This window comes from Zalophus californianus, chromosome 3 (genome assembly GCF_009762305.2).
Source record: "Zalophus californianus isolate mZalCal1 chromosome 3, mZalCal1.pri.v2, whole genome shotgun sequence".
Classification (NCBI taxonomy): domain Eukaryota; kingdom Metazoa; phylum Chordata; class Mammalia; order Carnivora; family Otariidae; genus Zalophus; species Zalophus californianus.
Genome location: NC_045597.1, coordinates 71,099,658 through 71,105,017, shown reverse-complemented (window position 1 = coordinate 71,105,017; position 5,360 = coordinate 71,099,658). Strand labels below are relative to the sequence as shown.

The 5,360-nt window shown below is 41.7% G+C and overlaps 1 non-coding gene across 1 annotated transcript; it reads left to right on the top strand.

The window, feature by feature from the left end:
- Positions 1-4,548: 4,548 nt before the first annotated feature.
- TRNAN-GUU lies at positions 4,549-4,621 on the top strand. Its single transcript has one exon. It is a non-coding gene; the product is annotated as a tRNA-Asn (tRNA).
- Positions 4,622-5,360: the final 739 nt, after the last annotated feature.

Sequence of the window (5,360 nt, the reverse complement as noted above, 5' to 3'; positions counted from 1 at the left end):
TAAATAGGAAACAACCTGAATGTCCCAAAACAGGAGAAAGTGATAAATTATGGTATATTTAGAAGATAGAGTATTAGTTATACAGCCATCAGAAATAATTTTTTAAAAGAATATTAAAAACATAGAGGCATGGTAAAGCATTAAGTAAAAAGTAGGATAGAGAAACATATAATCATAAAAACAATATTTTTCAAGGAAGATTTGACAACAGGGTCCTGATAAAATGTGAAGTTCAAAGCTAAGATGGGGAACCGTGTAACTCGGAGCTGCATCGTTCTTTCTACGCGTCTCGCTGGTGGAAACACCGCATACATATCACCTCCCCTAAGCCCATGGCAACCCTATGAGGCAGGTACTAGGATTCTCATTTTACAGGTGAGGGAATGTGTGCAGGGAGCAATGTGTTCAGGTAACAGAGCCAGTGAGTGGTAGGGCCAGGTTTCAGACCCTGAGTCAGGCTCCCGCGGCCACGCTTGTAACCTTGACTCACACAGCCTCTCACTGCCTAGGGGGCATGAGCCTGCAGTGTGGTGTGCGTGTGTCCGTGTGTGCGCAGTATCCGGTAAATTCTCCGCAACAGTATTAGTGGTTATCCCTGGGTGGTGGTGATTTTTCTTTTCTTCTTTACCCCTTTTCACTATTTTCTCAAGCATTCTCAGCAAGCAGTACTTTTAAGGAGCCAGCGAGGAGAGGCGGCAGTTGCCCTAAATTACAGATAGAGGGTGGTAGGTGGTTATTCTCCGCCCGACCTTCTCAGGCTGGGGCTAGAAGAGTGCCCGTGTGAGGTGGGGGCTGGGACAGTCCAGTCTGCGTACTGAGGGGTCTCTGCCAAGCACAGTGTAACCGTCACACTGGCCTCTCTCCTCCAAATCTTTAACCTCCCGAGAAAAGGGTGTCTGAGGACATTGTAAAGCATTTTCTGTGGGGAGTTTTACAATGTGTGACTCTTCAGTAATGAATAAGCTCTCATTTAAAAAGAACTCGAGTGCCTGAGATTTTAGGTGACTTTTATATTTCTTCTTAATGTTTAAAAACACCTTTTTGCGCTAATTTTATTTTCTCTTTTACAACGAGCTGTTTTCCTTTGTGAAGTATAACCCAACCTACAGGAGAATATTAAGAGTTTTGTAACATTGGTAAATATACTATGAGATATTTAATACATATTGGGCTAAATGGCAGTCAGCAGATACTTATTGAATCCTCCCTTCTGCCCAAGACTCCCTGACACATCATTCCTGCCCACAGATCACTTTAATCTACTTTGGGAACCAGGAGATATATAAAAACATTTCAGGCAGTAAGTGCTAACTTGCATGGCACAGATGGTAAGTGTTTTAGGAATCTCAGGTGGGAATAATCACTGAGCAGTCAGTAAAGAACCTATGGAGGAAGTGGGTCTTGGGCTGTCCTTGGCAGGATCCTTTGGTTGGGGAGGAGAAGGAACAGAAGCAGAGAAGAGAAGATCTGCCCTTAGGAAGCAGAGGATTTACACAGGATGTGATGGGACATAAAGAGAGCTAATGGGTGACAGAGTATGGAGGGTCTTAAATATCCGGCTAGAAAATTCACATTACAAACGATATTGTTCATAATTGTGGAAAAATTTTAATGACCTAAGTACTCATCAAAGAGACAATGTCTCCATGTCTATGGCATATTTAAACAATGTGCAATGAGGCTGCACTGAAAATTTTGAGAAGAGAGACTTGATAGTGGCCAGGTTTTGAGGAAGCTTCATCTAGCACGTGAGGATGGCAGAGCTGCTGGAAGTCGGATGGCTAGTTAGGTGACTCTTTCACTAAACCAGATTTGAAGAGAGGAAGCCTCATTAGGACGGGGCCACGGGGAATGGAGAGACAAAGGCTTAAGGAGAGAAGCAATAGGACGTCGCTGATGAACACGCGTGTTGGAGCTATTGACTTGCTGCTACCCACCCATGGCAATAACTCTGGCTTTGAGAATTTTATTGTGCCGTGACACCTAATGATGGCTTACGTTGTTGTTTCTTTTGTTTTTTTAAAGAAAGAAGTTCCACAAATCTCCTTACAGGTCTGCCATATAATCGAGGCTTAATACGGTTTTTCACTACATGGGCTGTTTCAGGTGCCTTGTTCCATTGCTGTAGCCCTTACTAACAAGATGGCCTTTCTGATTTCTAATCTAAATATTGCTACAAGTTAAAACCCCATTTCTCAAGTGTATCTTTTGTGAAGAAGAATAATTAGCTACTCCTGCCATTTGTACACTTCCATATGTATAAAGGAAGGTGTTCTTCAGCTTGGTTTCATTATGATAAATGGCAGCAACCCCTGTAATATTTGTAGTTAAGTCCAATTTTACAATATAAATTTGCCTGTACGAGCAAGGTGCTTGCACAAGATAAAAAATTGGATTTGTGTAATGTCCTGGAGACCAACAACCTGGAAAGAATTTATTTATTCATATATTTATTTATATGTTAACTGAGGCTTTACTTTGTGCCCTGAGGAAGACAGAACTGTGACTTCAGGATGAGAGGGGGTTTCATAAACACAACATAATAAGTATAAACGTAAAAGAAGGGGTTGATGTATTTGATTAAATTTAACATGTAGTAAAACTTACATTAAATGAATAAGCAAAAAGTAAACAAATTTTAAAAGCCATAGACTGAGAAAAGAATTTTCAATGCATGTACCCAACAAAACCCTAGTATCCATCCAGAATTCATAAAGAATGTCTACCAATTAGTGGGAGATAAACAACAAAACAGAAAAATGGGCAAAACATCAATGAAGAGAAAATCCATATTGCCAATAAACTCGTGAGAAGACACTCAACTCTTCTAACAATCTGGGAACCAGAATCATAATGAGATGTTATTTCACACCCATTAGGCTGGCAGAATTTAAGAAACTTGACAAACTCAGCTGGTGAGGATGTGGAGCACTGGTACTTCCATCTATTATGGGTGAGGACGGGTGCACCTGCTCTGGAGAATGATTTGTCAGTTTCCCGGTGACCTGAAAGAGACTTATTCCCTCCAGTGCAGAGTTTCCTTCCTCGAGACATGTGTACAAGGATATATACAAGACTATTTGATCCAATATTGTTCCTAATGTTGAAACATTTTAAATGACTCAGATGCTCATCTAAAAGACAGTGGATAAATAAACATGGTGTATTTAGATACTGCAATACTATATAGCAGTTTCAATAATGGATTGGACCTTTATTTACCAATGTGTATAAATCTAAAAATACAATGTTGCAGAAAGCACAGGTATAGTAGTCCACATGCCCATGCAGATCAAATAATACAGAGCAGGTTATAGTGGAAAGTCATGGTCTTCCATGCTTCCTCCCCTCCTTGAACCCACAAGTCAGAGAAAATGTTTTGTCTTTTGTTTCCTTCCTTCCTTCCTTCCAGTTTCTTTACTAAGTTCTTCTTGTGGCTACCTTCATAACTCTAGATTTTATGTTGTTATCTCTATTAGTTAGCCTCTACTTATTTAGAAGACTTTGACATTACCTTTTCACTCTCCAATATGAAGATTTTACTTTGCACTTTCCCAGTCTACCACCCTCTTCCCAGTATTAATATTTGTGGTAGGCAGAATTTTTAAATGTATAAGCACTCCTTTGTGGTTCTCTGAATGTTCCATTTTCATAGCAACCTATTCTTGTTGTATGGGTACAACAGGGCTGGGGGCGGCTGTGGTTCAGCCTGCGGGACTTTCACTTGATGCTCGGCTCTGGGTGTGGCATCATCTGCAATGGCACCCGATCCTACAGCGGAGCCCCTCATTTGTCTGGTAAGCCCAAAGCTTTGCTCACGTATAAGGTGGGAAGACTGTGTAGCCGATGTGGGCTTCCACAGCTGTTGTCTGTTTTCAGGCAAGATTTCTCTACCAAGTAGCCTTTGGATTCAGAGCTCTGGGTAAGATGGGCAAGAAATGGGCTGTCAGGCTGCAGGGGCCTCCAAATAAAGGCCTCAAGAGGGCTGAAATATTCTGTTCAGTATCTTTGGGTTTGGTTTGGTTTTGCATGGAGGTAAATGCTGACGGCTGGCTCTCTGGGCAGGGATGGGGAAGATGGTGTCAAGGGTAGTTGTCCTATAAGACGTTCCCATGTTCTCTCTCCTTTTAGCCCACTTCTTGCTTCTGAGCTCTAAACAGCTTCTGACTCTGAGCCAGAAACATGTCAAGGTTCTGTCAGGTAGATCAGCTTCCAGCATCTCTGCAACAGCCACAGAAAATTCTAGATGATGGTTTCTCTTTGAGTTTCATCAGTCAACTTTTCTTCATTCTGTCTTGCAGCTTCCAAAGACTTACAGATGTTTCTCTTTTGTTGGAGTGGCAGAAACTGCTAGCTGAGCACCCAAAATTCATATTACCTTCTTTACTAACAAAACCTCTCTATTATTGGAAGTGGCAGCTGAATAACATACTCCAGCTTTCCTTGTAGAGAGAAGTGGCCAATGAAATATAAGTGGAAGTCATTAAAAGAAACTGCCAAAAAAAAAAAAAAGAACAACCCAACTCTCAAAAGAGATAGACTTGGGGTGCCTGGCTGGCTCAGTCAGTAGAGCATGAGACTGTTGATCTTAGGGTTGTGAGTTCGAGTCCCACATTGGGTATAGAGATCACTTAAAAATAAAAATCTTAAAAAAAAAGACTGAGACAGACAGACTCAGCCAGCAGTTCTTCCTGTTTATCTGCCCCCCGTCCGCTTCATTTCCTTCCTGTGTGGAATAGGGCTATGTTTCCTATAGCTACAGCTGCCATCTTGGCAGAAAAGGCCAAGAACTCTCCCAGACCTCGGGCCTGGCATATTTTCAAATATTTGCTCCTCCAAAGGAGGATTAGATATTCTTGCCTGGTGCCTTGGGACTGTGGCAGAAATATATTTCCCTGCCTTATTGTCAGGTTTGCTTTGGCTAATAAAATGTGAGTGGGAGAAACCTGCAGAGCTTTGCACGTTTCCACCAGCATTTTTGCTGTCTTCCCTCTGTCTTTAGAAAGGCACACCCAGGATAGAGGCTGTTCCTTTAGCCTAGATTCTGTTATGAGAAGACATCTAGAGGAGACTGGTAACATATATAGTGAGTTAGAAATACACCCTTGTTGGGCACCTGGCCGACTCAATCCATACAGCATGCGACTCTTCATCTTGGGGTTGTGAGTTTGAGCCCCATGCTAGGTGTAGAGATTACTTAAAGTCTTAAAAAATAAATTAACCTCTGTTGTTGTAAGCCACAGAGATTTTAGGTTTTGTTACTACAATGTTATCTAGTGGAAAGTTCGCTTACACAATCGGTAATAGGATATTAGGTGCTAGGGTTTCAGAACTGAGGGAAAAGGGTGAAAAGTGCTCAC